This window comes from Taudactylus pleione, unplaced genomic scaffold (assembly GCF_031769625.1).
Source record: "Taudactylus pleione unplaced genomic scaffold, aTauple2 ptg000671l, whole genome shotgun sequence".
NCBI lineage: Eukaryota > Metazoa > Chordata > Amphibia > Anura > Myobatrachidae > Taudactylus > Taudactylus pleione.
In genome coordinates, this window is record NW_028285073.1 from 1,547,765 (window position 1) to 1,565,514 (window position 17,750).

At 44.8% G+C, this 17,750-nt stretch overlaps 1 protein-coding gene across 1 annotated transcript in view; it reads right to left on the minus strand.

Annotated features, from left to right (window-relative positions):
• IGFBP2 (insulin like growth factor binding protein 2) overlaps positions 1 to 17,750 on the minus strand; it is a 120,663-nt gene that overhangs the window by 83,688 nt on the left and 19,225 nt on the right. The gene's annotated exons all lie outside the window — the stretch shown is intronic.

Genomic DNA, 17,750 nt, shown 5'->3' on the forward strand with positions numbered 1-17,750 from the left:
CGCATCTTGCTCTACGGCCCAAAGGACGCAACATATCTCAATACCCTCGGGCCCCGACTAGTCAAAGACTTACCAGCCTTCAAGGCTGCTCCACGGCCGCAGCTAGCTAGCCAAGTATTCCAGTCCTCAAGGCTGTTGCAGGACTATTCACACAAAAGATATTAACCGCTCCTTAACATTATGGCTTAGTACATCTCCCCCCTATAAATGAATCACTGTATCCAAAATACAGTATAATATACTTTACACATAAAATAGCATAGACCAGTTGTTCCCAAACATTTTTACTACATGGTACCCTTAGTGGCTCATCAGTCTTTTCACGGCACCTCTAGACCAGCATCGAAAGCAGCATCAGATCGCAAAAGCATGTAGTGGGTGTCTATTTACATAAGACGCCTCCTGCGACTTTTGAATATTTTTACAAAGTCGCTACTTACATAGATGCAGTGGCTATGCTATAGCGTCCATCTCAGGCCCAGATACATTATACAGTATATTTAGCACTTGTGTGTGGTGGAAGGATGTATTGAGGACCACGGTAATGATACTATTACATTGTTGTAAATATTTAAAATAAAGATAAAGTGCATAAAAGACTAAAGTGAGAGTTTTTCGAAGTGGAGATGTTGCCCATAGCAACCATTCAGATTATAGCTATTATCTTCTAGAAGTTGCTAGTTAAATATTAAGTAGAATCTGATTGGTTGCTATGGGAAACATTTCCACTTCTATAAACATGCACTTTAGTAAATATACCTCTTTATCTCTATTTAAAATATTTATAACATGCAATAATAGCTTTACCATTGTCTGCAATACTCCCTTCCACCCTACCCAGTGCTAAATATACTGTACTGTCTTATTTGACAATCAAAAGTGTGATTATAAAAAAAATATTAAATTACATATATTCTATTTTAATTGATATTAACAATTACACTACCTCAGGGCTTCAGACATTGTGCCACAGACTGTCACTAACATTATCAGACGAGACATCAGAGGGTAAATATACTAAAGTGATAGTTTTTATAAATGAGTTTTAAAAGTGATGTTGCCCATAATAACCAAGCAGATTCTACTTAACATTTAACTAGCACCTTCTAGAAGATAATAGCTAGAATCTGATTGGTTGCTGTATGGAGAAATTAGTAGTATACATTGCTGAGGCGTGATTTTGGCCCATTCAACCACACAGTCTTCAAATCTTGAAGGTTCTCTTCTTCTATGAAGTCTGGGCCTGATTCAGAGCCGCTCGCTAGATGCGATCGCTCGCATGATGTGTATGCAAATTATGTAACCAATGCTCCCGCACAGCAATTCATTAGCACTCCCAGTATTCCTTACCGAACGATCACATAGTGTTTGCAGACACCCACCAGCCTGTCTTAAGATGCCCACTTGTGCACGTCATGTCCAGGAAGTGTATGCAACCATCGGTACATGGATGCTATCGCAGGGATTGAGATTGACCATACCCTGCCGCAAGCACTGCTAGAACTTCAGTGTAAAAAGAAGCCAGATGACATGTACTATAATGCTGTCTTTTAACGCCGTTGAGATGCTCAAGCACGCCTGTGTTTGCTCCTCTACTCCCCCATTTTTAATGGCCAGCCCGTTACCACCTACAAACGGCTTCCTCTATCAATCACTCTGCTGGGCTGTCTATGCTAAGGTATGCACATGTGCACAATGCATACACACTGCATACCATCCGCAGCAGCGAGAGTATGCATCTTAGCAAGCGGGTCTGAAGCAGGCCCTCTGATCTTTAGTTCTTTCCATAGATTTTCAATTGGAGTCAAGTCAAGTGATTGGCTGGGCCATTCTAGCAGCTTTATTTTCTTTCTCTGAAACCAATTGAGAGTGTCCTTGGCTGTGTGTTTGGGATCATTGTCTTGCTGAAATGTACACCCTCATTTCATCTTCAGCTTCCTGGTAGATGGCAGCAGTTTTTTTTATCAAGAATGTCTCGATACATTTTTCCATTCATCCTTCCTTCAATCACATGAAGTATGCCAGTACCGTATGCTGAAAAACAGCCCCACACCATAATGTTCCCACCTCCAAACTTCACTGTTGGTATGGTGTTTTTGGGGTAATGTGCAGTGCCGTTTCTCCTCCAAACATGGTGTGTATTATCCAAAGAGTTAAATTTTGGTCTCATCTGACCAGACTATATTGTCCCAGTATTTTTCAGGCTTGTCCAAATGTAGTGCAGTACACTTTATACAAGCTTCATCTTGCTTTTTCTTCAGCAATGGAGTCTTGCGTGGTGAGCGTGCATACAGGCCATGGCGGTTGAGTGTATTACTTATTGTTTTATTTGAAACAATTGTACTTGCTAATTCCAGGTCTTTCTGAAGCTCTCCACAAATGGTCCTTGGTTCTTGGACAACTCTTCTGATGATTCTTTTCACTAATTTGTCAGAAATCTTGCGAGGAGCACTTGGTCGTGGCCGGTTTATGGTGAAATTATGTTCTTTCCACTTACAGATTATGACCCCAACAGTGCTCACTGGAACATTCAGAAGTTTAGAAATCCTTCTGTAACCAATGCCATCAATATGTTTTGCAAAAATAAGTTTGCAAAGGTCTTAAGAGAGCTCTTTGCTTTTACCCATCATAAGATGTTTCTTGTGTGACACCTTGGTATTGAGACAGCTTTTTATAGGCCATCAGTTGGGACTGAACCATCTTATATTAATTTGCACTGACAAGGGGCAGGATTGCTTTCTAATTACTGGTAGATTTCAGCTGGTGTCGACTTTCCATGCCTTTTTGCACCTCCTTTTCTTCATGTGTTCAATACTTTTTCCCTGTGTCATTTCACATTATTACACATAACTTTATCTATGGTTTGATTTCTTTTCATGTGTGGATTGCATGGGTTGTTGCTGACATTTGGTGAAAATGTCATTACAATAGCCCCATTATAATTAGATTTACTGAGAAAAATATTGCTGTGTTCAATAGTTATTTTACCCACTGCATATTGTGTATATCAGTGATATGATTGGCATGATGATAGAGTACACATTTGTATCAAAATAACCCAGTGTTTCAGATGAAATTATGCTGGGTACATACTTGACGATAAGCGATATATCGCAAGTGCATTGGTGGGTGAGTACACCTGATATGTCTATGAACGTCGTCGTTCACAGATATATCAGGTTGGTCCTGCAGCACAGCCAATGCCGATAAATCTGCATTGATCATTTTGAACCTTAGGGACACTATTATTTTGTACAATTGCATTTTGGATCCAGTGCGGAATTAACCTGTTTCTCTTGATTTTGTGGGTAGATGCACTAAGCTGTGGAGAGAGATAAAGTATCAACCAATCAGCTCTTGACTGCCATGTTACAGGCTGATTTAAAAATGACAATTAGGAGCTTATTGGTTGAGACTTTATCTCTCTCCAAGGCTTAGTACTATGTACCGTCCCGGCACCTTTTGCACGACTTCAAGATATTGTGCACTGGGGCGGCACCACCAGTACCCGGAAGTGCAGTAGTGCCCGAAACGTCTTCAAGACTCTCCTGGCCGCTGTAATCATGGCAGAGTGCCTGTCTGTAGCATCCAAAGGATGCTACGGGTGGCACTGCTGTAGCAATACTGGCTGCAGGGTGCTGTTGTAGGCACAGTGCTAGACAGAAGTGCTGTGGGACAGTGATGGTGCCACCCACTGAACCCTGCACTCTGTGCGGCGGCATCTGTCACACACCTCTAGCTATGGCCCTGGTCAGGGTGCATACAAACATAATACTTATCAAGCTAAATACACACACCGGACCATCCATGGTGTTGCTTTGCTGCAAAATCCCAGTCACATTATGTGTTTACAACTCACTTGTGGTATAGATGTTCCATGATGCCGCATCTCGCAGGTACATGATGAACACCCCATGACACAGACTACACCCCCTGTGCAGACCAGATCCTCACAGTACTGGTCATCCCCCCAACATCAGTAGCCACACCCCTGTTGTTATTTTTACACCTGTGGCAGCACACAATAGGTCCTTCATAAACTTCAACTCCAGGCCCATGTGGACCGTTAATCTGGTACTGATAAGAGATAAATATCACAGTTTCATACAGTTTAGACTCCTGGTTCTGTCACCAACTTATTTCTTCTGGTGTTCTGTTTTCTGCCGTTCTGACCAAAAATTAATAGGCAAAGAAGACAGAAATAGAAGTAAATAATGCAGAGATTGAATGCAAATGTCTAGGGCCCGGCATTCTATAATTCTGTGTAACAAGAATTAATCATGTGCTGCAGAGAACAGGCTCTAGTCTAGCCCCTCAGACATCTGAATGTGCTCTGTGGTTTCCCTGAGCTTGCAGTGGCAGAAAGGATATCACTGAAACCTTTTGCAGAAATATTTGTGGTTAGCTTTAATTGTCCAGAAATAATCCCAGCTCTCTAGACACGAGTTTGGTGTATTCTTGGAACGGTTGGTTGTCCAGTTCATGTTGCCCAATTTATATTAACCCTTTCTCATCTAGAAGCTGAGTGTGTTGTCTCAGTGGTGATGCAATGCTATGAATAATGTTTGTTTCTCAACTGGACCTTTAAACCTAAAATATATTTTGCTTTCTATAAACAGCATTACCGCTGCCAAATATATATGTGACTGTTTTAATAATTATTAGTTGGTATGTACTACGACTGACTGGCACTTCTGATATGGGTTTGCAGTGACCTGGCGCCTATCCATTCACTACTAAATAGAGACACACTTTGTTCAAGGACACAAGACAGCTGTGTGCTTTGTGTCCTTGGACATAGTATGCATATATATATATATATATATATATATATATATAAAACAGTGGAAAGCCGCGGCACTCACAGGTCTTGTTTAGTCAAAAAAACGCTGGTGACACAACACCAATTGTTCCTCTTGTCAACGTTTCAGTTTTAAACAACTTTCGTCAGGGCACCCAGGCATAGTGGAGGAGTGCCAGTCACACTGCTGTAATATATATATATATATATATATATAATCTACATCACACCTGTCTACTTTTGAAAAAGCATTTTAGGGAGATTGTGAAAGCCCCACCTATGAGCTTTGCGGTAAAGTGAACATGTACTGCTACATCTCAGAGGCGTGCCATAAAATTGTTTTACATCAATGTAAATAAGCCCCAAAGCAGTTAGTAAGATCTACTTGTTGATGAAAACCATAGGCGTGCGGAGACGCTTCGGCACTTCCCCCTCTGCCAAGTCATGGACTACCTTGTCCTCCCGCCCTCCTGGACATACACTTCTCACCTGGACTCGTTGGGAGGTGTGGATGGAGTTGTCCATGACCCACCGGAGGGGAAGTGCCGAAGTGGCACCCCCTGTGCTGGTGTCTGCGCACGCCTATGATGAAAACATACTGATGCTTTCCAGAAAATGCATGTAGCCATAGGGATAATTGTACCTTATAACTAGGGGTGTGCACCGGCCACTTTTCGTGTTTTGTGTTTTGGTTTTGGATCTGGATCTTTCTTCGTGTTTTGGATCTGGATTGGTTTTGCCAAAACCACCCTTCCGTGTTTTGGGTTCTGGGTTTTGTGTTTTGGATCTGTATTTTTTTGAAAAAAAGAATAAAAACAGCTAAAATCACAGAATTAGTAGTTTTTTCTGCTCCTATGCTATTATTAACCTCAATAACCTTAATTTCCACTCATTTCCAGTCTTCTCTGAACACCTCACAATAGTGTTTTTATGTCCAAAAGGTTGCACCGAGGTAGCTGGATGACTATGCTAAGCGACACGAGTGGGCGGCACAAACACGTGACCCATCTAGGCGTGAAACTGCAGTGGCAGACAGGATGGCAGTTTGAAAAACTAGGCCCCAAACTGTACATAATGCAAAGAAAAAAAAGAGGTGCAAGATGGAATTGTCCATCCACCCTTATGTTGTATAAACAGGACATGCACACTTTAACAAACCAATCATTTCAGCGCCAGGGTCTGCCACACAACTGTGGCTGAAATGATTGGTTCGTTTGGGCCCCCACAAAACAAGCTGGCAATTAATGTGTCCCTGCACAAACTGGCTCTACGGAGGCAAGATGTCATCCTCATCCTCCTCATCCACCGATTCCTCACCCTCTTCAGTGTGTACATCCTCATCCTCACAGAGTATTAATTCGTCCCCGCTGGAATCCACAACCACAGGTCCCTCTGTACATTCTGGAGGCTGGTCTCCCTGGAAGAGTTGATAATTCATTTTATGAACATCATCTTCTCCACATTTTGTGGAAGCAACCTCCTACGCCTTTCGCTGACAAGGTTCCCGGCTGCACTAAACACTCTTTCGGAGTACACACTGGAGGGGGGGCAACTCAGGTAAAATAGATCCAGTTTGTACAGGGACCTCCAAATTGCTTCTTTTTCCTGCCAGTACAGGTACGGACTGTCTGACATGCCTACTTGGATGCTGTCACCGATGTAATCCTTTAACAGACAGACGCACGCTTGTCGCTGCTGCTTTGAGGATGCAAGTGCGGCTACAGCCCACACAATTCACAAAGACAGAAAAAAAAAAAGAATATTTTTATTGTTTGTGTAGCACACTTTGAGGGTGTCACCACCCTTTAACAGACAGACGCACGCTTGTCGCTACTGCTTTAAGGATGCAGGTGCGGCTACAGCCCACACATTTCACAAAGACCGAAAAAAAAAGAACAATATTTTAATTGTTTGTGTAGCACACTTTGAGGGTGTCACCACCCTTTAACAGACAGACGCACGCTTGTCGCTGCTGCTTTAAGGATGCAGGTGCGGCTACAGCCCACACAATTCACAAAGACAGAAAAAAGAAGAATATTTTTATTGTTTGTGTAGCACACTTTGAGGGTGTCACCACCCTTTAACAGACAGACGCACACTTGTCGCTGCTGCTTTAAGGATGCAGGTGCGGCTACAGCCCACACATTTCACAAAGACCGAAAAAAGAAGAAGAATATTTTTATTGTTTGTGTAGCACACTTTGAGGGTGTCACCACCCTTTAACAGACAGACGCACGCTTGTCACTGCTGCTTTGAGGATGCAAGTGCGGCTACATCGCACACAAGTCACAAACACATAAAAAAAATAGTTTTTTATTTTTTGGAGCACTTTGAGAGTTACACCACCCATTAACAGACAGACGCACGCTTGTCGCTGCTGCTTTGAGGATGCAGGTGGAATCTAGACGGGATTTGGAACCGAGGACACACTACCTCCATCAATTGTCTAAATCCCACTGCACTAATGGCGGATACCGGACGCACGTCTTACACCAACATAGCAGTCAAGGCCTCAGTTATACATTTTGCTTCAGGATGACTGCTGTCGTACTTCATCCTCATCGCTAGGGACTGTTGGAGGGTCAATTGTTTAGTAAAAGTAGTGATGTTCCTACTTCCTCTCTGGGATGATGAACAACTCCCAGCAGCAGCAACAGCACTAGGAGGAAGTGGTTCTTGATCTTTCCCTATTTTATTTTTATCGGAGAAAGTTTGGTCCTCCATTTATGTTATATTGATATATACGTGCGGCTAAAGCGCACACAAACACAGAAAATATTTTTTTATTTTTGCTGGAGAGTAGTGCACTTTGTGGGTTACACCACCCTTTAAGAAATGAGCCAGCCGGCTCTTTACTTATGGGACACAGGCGCACGCTTGGCGCTGCCCCTTTCTTGATGCACGTGCAGCCACAGTGCACAGAAAATATATATTTTTTTGGTTTGGAGTGTACTTTGGGGGTTACAGAACCCTTTAACGGTCAAGCCAGCTGGCCCTTTACTTATGACACAGGCGCACGCTTGGCACTACTTTGTTGATGCACGTGCGGCTACTGCGCACACAATTCACAAACACAGAAAATAATTTTTTTTTTGGTTTGGACTAGAGTGTACTTTCGGGGGTTACAGCACCCTTTAACTGTCAAGCCAGCCGGCCCTTTACTTATGACACAGGCGCACGCTTGGCACTACTTTGTTGATGCACGTGCGGCTACTGCGCACACAATTCACAAACACAGAAAATATATTATTTTTTTAGCACTTGGGGGGAGCACCCCTGATGGACAGAGCACCCCCTGGACAACACTACAGCACCCCTTTAGGACTGGGACACTGCACAGGACTTTGGAGTGGACACAGCCCCTATGGAGAACTGACTGCACAACACAGTCCAGCCAGCCCCTATGGACTTTGAAGTAGTGGACACAGCCCCTATTAACAACAGCAGCACAGCACAACACAGCCAGCCCCTATGGACTTTGAAGTAGTGGACAACAGCAGCACTACACTACACTACACTACACAGCCCTAACTCCCACCCTCCCTCTTCACTGTCCACAGCCGAGTGAGAAAATGGCGCCGACGCGGGTACCTTAAATAGGATCCAAAACCCGCGAGACTCGGAAGGCGGGATGATGATGTTTTGCCTCGATTTCAGATCCGAGTCAGGCGGGAAAAGTCGAGCCTGACTCGGATCGGACTCGGATCGGGGGGGCTCGGGGGGGTTCGGATTTCAGAAATCCAAACCCGCTCACCCCTACTTATAACCAATGGTGGGCAATGTTACTAATTATCCTATTTGAATATATATATATATATATATATATATATATATATATATATATATATATTCTTTTTATAAATATCAGCTTCATAATGGGGGTAAGGTGCAATCAGGGGGATTGCTAGACTCTTCAGGGAGTCTTTGGCAATCAGGGAGATTTGGCTAGTATGATCTATCTATCTATCTATCTATCTATCTATCTATCTATCTATCTATCTATCTATCTATCTATCTATGTATCTATCTTTTTTTTAAAATACATACAGGGGAGCCCATATCAACAATTTAGCCTTCTCTTACATGCCATATCACATCTTGTACTGTCTGGTGCTACTGTATACATGCAGGAGCTTAGGGGGTCCACAGCTAACAAGTGTTATTGACAGGGCTGTGACAGTTTATTTTAGCTGTAACTTTAATGCATTAAATTGCATCAATCTGTGTAATGTTGATTCACTTGGAATCACAAATACAAAATTATGTTCACAAAGCCTGTGTTGTCCCTGGTGTGTTGAATGTGTGGGTGGCAGAGGTTTGTTTGCATTAGCACAGTATTTGGCATCTTTGAGATAAATAACTTTAGTTGGTCATGAGGCAACTGGTTTAGAAGTGGTTTCAGAAGAAGCCACTTGCTGTAATGTCATTCACAGCTAACTTCTTAGATTGGGTGACCAACTTTTTATAGGGCCTGCCTGAGATGTACCCTTACCAGACCAAAAAACTTTAAGTTTACAACAGTACATTCCTTTCATTGTAATTTTAAGGCTGAAAATTGATTTACAAAAATATTGGAGTTTAACTGCACTGACAAATTTCAAAAATTATGTATTTGCAGAGCTTGTTGAATTATACCTCTTTTCCACCAAAAACCCGGGTCCGACCTGGATTTTCAGACATGGGTCCAACCCAGGCCCGCCATCATCTACACAGCACCATCGATCTGGGTTATTCTCAGGCCAGCCCCATTCACACTGACCTGGGTCTGCCCTGCTAAACTTGTGAGGTCAGAAAAAGTGGGAGGTGACTGCTCCACAACCACCAATCAGCTCATTTTAGGCATGACCCAGGTCGGATAACCTGGGTTGCGCCGTTTACACTGCACCATTAACCAAGTCAATCCTGTGTCAGACCCTGGTAGCTACCTGGGTTGGATTGCAGGGTCACTGGGCCCAGGTTATTTTTCAGGGACCCTTTTACACTGAGCTGCGACCCGGGTAGACCAAGCAAAAACCCAGGTTTTTGCTCTGGTGCAAAAGGGGTATTAGAGAATTAGTAGCATTCTGTTTCAGTGCTGTCAGGTAAGCAGGAGATGTCTGTGAAATCTCCTGTGTTAGATAGACAATGATTTGGATAGTTAAATTAATCTCTTTAAAATATACAGAAAGTAAGTTTTCTATAAATGAATGATGAACAGATCACAAAGATTGTTTTTCGACATTCATGGACCCACGATAACAATGCTGTTAATTTCAAAGGAGAGCGTGATGATACAATGGTTGATCTATTAAATTGTGAATTACTCGTTGTTGCAAACTGTGTTGACAGATTGTGGGATTTATCCCATTCCATGGGATTTTTACAGTGTATCCATTTGGCACCAATAATAGTGTTGTTTCAGTACAGTGCAGTGCAGTCCAAGCAGTGCAGCAAGAAAGGGCTGATAAGACTTGTTTGCAGCGAGCGGCACATATTTAAATAAGGGTCATGGCCAAATTACATGATTCACATACAATTCGATCCGCAAGAAAATTCTCCTTATTCTGCCCACTTCACTAGGAAGTGGGCAGAATGCGGGAGCAGTGCCTACCCTTCCGGGGGTGCGGGGGGTCACCTGAAAAATCGGAAGCCTCCCGCGACTCCTGGGAGGGTAGGCATGTATGGAGTGAATATTTCTCCAGGACTGGAGGTGGCCAATTTATTGGTGGGATGCTATGTGTCTATTCCAGCCCAGTGTAGTACAGTGGTAAAGAGAGGGCAAGGTTCATCAGCTGAAATCCCAAAAATAAACTTTAATTCAGCATAGGGGGCAAACAGCATAAGTGTCACACTGGGGTAAGGCAACTGGAAAACCTTTGGTTGCTGTGAAATGTGAGATTATCCCCAGATCCTGCTTTCCTGTCACTGCCCTCCCTTTTGAAGTGCCAGCACTGCCACTGCTGGCATTCTGATCACTTCTAATCAGAATCCGGTAAGTACCAGGAGATGGGAAATGAAAGGAAGAGGGTGAGAAATTATGGTTCTGCTTTTGAGCAATGATGGAGAGAAGGCAGGAAAACAGCTGTCACTCCTTTTCCTGTTGGAAGGAGTGCACTCCTATGCTGCCTCCTACCAGTACTCTGGCAAGGTAGACTGAGAGGCCAGACTTCTGAAAGCGCTGTTGAGCATGCAGCATTTTCTCTTTCATCATTACTACATACTTGCCTACTCTCTCGGAACGGCCAGGAGGCTCCCAAATATCGGGTGGCACTCCCAGCCATCTGGAAAAATGAGCAAGTCTCCCAGCCGGCCACTTAACCCTGAGCCCCCACACACACACTGCCACAGCAGGGAGGCCAATGACACAATTCGCGATGAACCATGAAACATGGCCCCACCCCATGCTTTACAACTCAGGTATATCTCGGCATTGCGTAGTGAGGGAGGGGCCACGATGATGCGATCATGTGGCCATGCACCCTGTCCATGCTACCCTATGCCGCGCCACACTTCCCGCTATGCCGACCTGGCTGCCCCCTTCTGGAGGGGGCAGCCTCAATGTCGGCAAGTATGCTTTACTCCCTGGCATTCCGTACAGATGGTTGGACCCAGGATACTCACACTATACAGAGCCACAATACCAAAACAGCAAGTACACTGCATCACCACCACTAGTGTATAGGACACAAGTACTACCATCCGCCAGAGTATTTACCTTAATCACACCCAACGCACTACAACGTCCAGCAGGACCCTAAACTCCATGGTGCCATTACTTATATATTCTGCATACTGCTGTTACACCTGTGATATCCTTGTGTCATATGCTGCTTGTTGTTTTACCTGATGCAATAAATATAAGAACTAATTAAGCTGTACCACGTATGTATGGTTGGAGAATGAAAGACTGACAGTAAAACGGTGAAAAGCAATAGGTCGACACCAGATGGTCGACCTATAGAATGACAAGAACAAAAGGTTGTTAGGTACAAAAGGTCAACACACAAAAAATTGACATGGATGTAGGTCAACAGTGACAAAAGGTCAACATGGGAATAGTCGACACAAAAATGGTGGACACTTTTTTATTTTAGAATTACGGTTAGGCACTTACCGGAGGGTTAGGGTTAGGCTCCAGGAGAGACGGTTAGGCACTTACCCCGACGGTTAGGGTAAGGCATTAGGAGGGGCGATTAGGATTAGGCATTTACCGGATGGTTAGAATTAGGCACTGGGAGGAACGTTTTGGGTTAAGCACTTCCCTGACAGTTAGGGTTAGTCACTAGGAGCGGTGGTTAGGGTTAGACCCCAAGTGGAGGGTTAGGGTGAAGATTAGGGTTAGAAAAACGTGTCAAACTTTTTTTTGTGTTGACCTTTTGACCCTGTGTACATTTTATACCTGTCGACCTACATGAATGTCGACCTTTTGTGTGTCGACATTTTGTAGCTGTCAAACTTTTGTATGTGTTGACCTATTGACTGTAGACCATTTGGTATTGACTTATTGCTTGATAACCTTTATACTGTCGATCCATTAATCGTGAACGAATCTAGCTGCCAAAGTCCAGATACCCTTAGTGTGGAACACGCTAATACCAAGATTATCAAAGCTGCAGACAACACTGAATAAGAGGAACTGAGTGAGTGCGGACAGACCCTTATTCATCTGTATGATAGAAATGTACAGTGAAGGGATCTGCATAAGTTTTGAGAAGCTGGCAGATGCTGAAAACTATGCTGCATGGAAGTTTGCCATGGAGATACAGTTAAAGCAGAGTTATGGAAGGTCACTTGTAACCCTGGTGATAATTAAAATCTTGAAGATGTAGGTGGAGCTATGAGGACAATTGGTGTTGCAGTGGAATCACATGTTTATTCTAATATCCACAGAAAATCTACAGCATATGATATATGGTTAACTCTGCAAATGGCTTATGAAGATAAAAGCTAATGAGGAGAATTAACCTGAGCAAAACATTGTATGCAACAAAGCTTAGTGTTTGTAACAATATGAATGAATACATAGTGCCTGATTCAGCAAGGCTTGCAACTGCGATTACGCACAAAATCGGACGATAGTTGCATTCTGCACATGCGTATGCATCGCAGTGCGCGTACACTCCACTGTGAACGGGACTGCAGTCACTACGCAGACTCATCGCAGAGAGATTGACAGGAAGTACTGATTGGGGAGTGGTCAGCGAAACGCAGGCGTGCCAGTGCGTTTGAATGCCGTTGCGTGGGTGTGCATAAATTATCCACTGCAGCGCCATACGTAGCTTGTGTACTCACTGCGTGCGACGAGGTTAGCAATTCCTGAGTAAAGTCAGAGCTTGTGCAAGTGTGCATGAGGCTGCGATGTTACTCGATGTTACCAATGGTTTTGCAGTCTTGCTAAGTATTACTTCATGATACTCATCGATGATGCTACAATAATGACACATATTTTTCTTTCTTAAGAAATAAATAAGATCATAGTGTACAAGAATCTTGTTGAAAACCAAACAGGTCAGAATCTGAAAGTTCTAAGATCTGACAATGGTGGAGAATACAAGAATAGAGAGCCTGATTCAGCAGCCCATCTTCCTTGTCAACGTTACATGTGTTATATACATCACCATTGGCTGGTAAATAGGGGCTTTTACAAACTTTGGCTATGGGGCCTTCAAATACCTAGTTACACCCCTGTTACTATGCTCATGCTACTTCATACTTATTGTTCTACCTGGTTCAATAAATCTAAGAACTACTTAAGTTATACCACATGTGGACTAACTACCACCAGCACCAACAACTGCATCACATATTTAACACCACATGTACTTTGGCCAAAGTGCATTATACCCTGGTTTGACTTTCTGTCTAAAGGACTACTGCTCCCAGCATGTCCGCTCACATTGATAGTCACATTAACCCTAATATGTCATGTCACCCAGTACGCTGTCACTGCTTACTTATTATGCCATCCTGAGATGACAATATATTCTGGAGAGGCAGGGCAGGATTATGGTTAGTAGTTGGGGCCCTGGGCATTTAACTTGTTGGGACCCCTATCAATAAAATTGCCAATAAGATTTGCTGGCAATGTTATTAAAAAGTATAATGTGTAAATACTTTCAGCACCACAAATGTGTAGAACACACTGTAGTGGCCCCAAGGTCTGATTCAGAGAGGAACGCAGAACACATCACTGCTGCATCTCGTTGCTGATGCTGCAGGAGGCGTCTGAAGGAAAAAGACACTTCCTGTCAGCATCTACAATCAGAGTGCTGTGTCCGCAGATGCAGCATCGATTCAACATTGCGACCATCGGTCATGATGTTTCCAGCATTGGCCATCTGAGTAAGCTGAAACTTACTCAGACTGGCTGCCTTCTGCCTGATGGCGAAGCCAGGAAATCTGTATCCTCTGACGCAGACCCTGCCCTTGGCACTCCCAAGAAATGAGGGTGACACCCCCCTGATTCTGGGAATGCAGGTGGGCGCCACCCTCTTCAGCACCTTTGCAGAACGGGTCCTGTGCAGGTGCTCAACCTTCGGAAGTGCACATAAACCATCAGGTTTATGTACATTTCTGAATCAGGCCCCCAGTTAACAACATTCCACTCATAAACCCCTGCTCACATATGCCACAGTGTCCCCCAAGTCATTGCTCTCTACAGCACTTAACATTTTCTGTTATACAGCAAGCAAAAAACATTAAGCAAATTCTTAAAAACTTGCCCATATTACCGCGATCTGAATATGGCATTATATGAAGAAAATAGTTCTCTTGAACAAAAACTGTAGGGACAGATGGACCTTTTCCCATCAGTCCCTGCAGTCGGCTGCAACTCCTCCCACTCTCCTCCCCTCATTTGGCAATTAGAGTGCCAGTGTTCCCAGCAGTGTAATTGTTTATTACAAGGCTTTTTAAACATATAACAATGTCTGCATCTATCTATCTATCTATCTATCTATCTATCTATCTATCTATCTATCTATCTATCTATCTATCAAATCAAATGATCAAATGTCCTGACTCACTGACACTGACTCATCAATGCCCAGCCCAAACCTCTGGACCCAGAAACATGAAAATCGGGGAGTAAATTTCTTCCATGATGTAGGTGCCCACTAAGAAGGGAGTTTTCAAAATTCGACTCCTAAGGGAATGAGAATGGCCAAAATGTTTCCTCCCCCTGTGCAACGTACTCAGTGGCGTAACTAGGGCAGGGTGAGTGGGGTGCGTGCCATGGGTGCCGTTGGACCAGCGGCGCGGGGTGGCGCCGCCAGCCACGGTACCAGCCCGACCGCCCTAGTTAGCCAGTGTAGCGCTGACCGCAATGAGTGCAGTCAGCGCTACACATTTACACAGGAGCGGCGCTAGGCTTTCAGCCCCGGTCCTGTGCTGCACACATTAACCCGTTCCCTCCCCCTGAGCACTTGCCCAATAGCGCCAGGAGGCGGGCTCAGGCTGTGCATAACACACGCATCGCCGCCAGCGCTGGCGGCGATGCGTGTGTTAAACAGCAGCCAATGAGAGTCAGATAGACTCTCATTGACTGCTGCAGCACCCACTGCAAGAGCCGGGCTTCCGTCCGGCTCCTGCAGTGGGTAATGGGACAGACGTAATGACGTCTGTCCCATAATGCTGAGCGCGCCAGCCCGGGAGGACTGGCGGGCGGCGGCGGGAGCGGCGTCGCGGACCGGAGCAGCAGCAGCGTGGATTCAGGTAAGTATATTTATATTAGGGGTGAGCGGGTTCGGATTTCTGAAATCCGAACCCCCCCGAGCCCCCCCGATCCGAGTCCGATCCGAATCAGGCTCGACTTTTCCCGCCTGACTCGGATCTGAAATCGAGGCAAAACGTCATCATCCCGCCTTCCGAGTCTCGCGGGTTTTGGATCCTATATAAGGTACCCAAGTCGGCGCCATTTTCTCACTCGGCTGTGGACAGTGAAGAGGGAGGGTGGGAGTTAGGGCTGTGTAGTGTAGTGTAGTGTAGTGCTGCTGTTGTCCACTACTTCAAAGTCCATAGGGGCTGGCTGTGTTGTGCTGTGCTGCTGTTGTTAATAGGGGCTGTGTCCACTACTTCAAAGTCCATAGGGGCTGGCTGGACTGTGTTGTGCAGTCAGTTCTCCATAGGGGCTGTGTCCACTCCAAAGTCCTGTGCAGTGTCCCAGTCCTAAAGGAGTGCTGCAGTGTTGTCCAGGGGGTGCTCTGTCCATCAGGGGTGCTCCCCCCAAGTGCTAAAAAAATAATATATTTTCTGTGTTTGTGAATTGTGTGCGCAGTAGCCGCACGTGCATCAACAAAGTAGTGCCAAGCGTGCGCCTGTGTCATAAGTAAAGGGCCGGCTGGCTTGACCGTTAAGGGTGCTGTAACCCCCGAAAGTACACTCCAGTCCAAACCAAAAAAAAAAATATTTTCTGTGTTTGTGAATTGTGTGCGCAGTAGCCGCACGTGCATCAACAAAGTAGTGCCAAGCGTGCGCCTGTGTCATAAGTAAAGGGCCGGCTGGCTTGACCGTTAAGGGTGCTGTAACCCCCGAAAGTACACTCCAGTCCAAACCAAAAAAAAAATTATTTTCTGTGTTTGTGAATTGTGTGCGCAGTAGCCGCACGTGCATCAACAAAGTAGTGCCAAGCGTGCCCTTGTCTTAAGTAAAGGGCCGGCTGGCTTGACCGTTAAGGGTGCTGTAACCCCCGAAAGTACACTCCAGTCCAAACCAAAAAAAAAATTATTTTCTGTGTTTGTGAATTGTGTGCGCAGTAGCCGCACGTGCATCAACAAAGTAGTGCCAAGCGTGCGCCTGTGTCATAAGTAAAGGGCCGGCTGGCTTGACCGTTAAGGGTGCTGTAACCCCCGAAAGTACACTCCAGTCCAAACCAAAAAAAAAATTATTTTCTGTGTTTGTGAATTGTGTGCGCAGTAGCCGCACGTGCATCAACAAAGTAGTGCCAAGCGTGCGCCTGTGTCATAAGTAAAGGGCCGGCTGGCTTGACCGTTAAGGGTGCTGTAACCCCCGAAAGTACACTCCAGTCCAAACCAAAAAAAAATTATTTTCTGTGTTTGTGAATTGTGTGCGCAGTAGCCGCACGTGCATCAACAAAGTAGTGCCAAGCGTGCGCCTGTGTCATAAGTAAAGGGCCGGCTGGCTTGACCGTTAAGGGTGCTGTAACCCCCGAAAGTACACTCCAGTCCAAACCAAAAAAAAAATTATTTTCTGTGTTTGTGAATTGTGTGCGCAGTAGCCGCACGTGCATCAACAAAGTAGTGCCAAGCGTGCGCCTGTGTCATAAGTAAAGGGCCGTCTGGCTTGACCGTTAAGGGTGCTGTAACCCGCGAAAGTACACTCCAGTCCAAACCAAAAAAAAAATTATTTTCTGTGTTTGTGAATTGTGTGCGCAGTAGCCGCACGTGCATCAACAAAGTAGTGCCAAGCGTGCGCCTGTGTCATAAGTAAAGGGCCGGCTGGCTTGACCGTTAAGGGTGCTGTAACCCCCGAAAGTACACTCCAGTCCAAACCAAAAAAAAAATTATTTTCTGTGTTTGTGAATTGTGTGCGCAGTAGCCGCACGTGCATCAACAAAGTAGTGCCAAGCGTGCGCCTGTGTCATAAGTAAAGGGCCGGCTGGCTTGACCGTTAAGGGTGCTGTAACCCCCGAAAGTACACTCCAGTCCAAACCAAAAAAAAAATTATTTTCTGTGTTTGTGAATTGTGTGCGCAGTAGCCGCACGTGCATCAACAAAGTAGTGCCAAGCGTGCGCCTGTGTCATAAGTAAAGGGCCGGCTGGCTTGACCGTTAAGGGTGCTGTAACCCCCGAAAGTACACTCCAGTCCAAACCAAAAAAAAAATTATTTTCTGTGTTTGTGAATTGTGTGCGCAGTAGCCGCACGTGCATCAACAAAGTAGTGCCAAGCGTGTGCCTGTGTCATAAGTAAAGGGCCGGCTGGCTTGACCGTTAAGGGTGCTGTAACCCCCGAA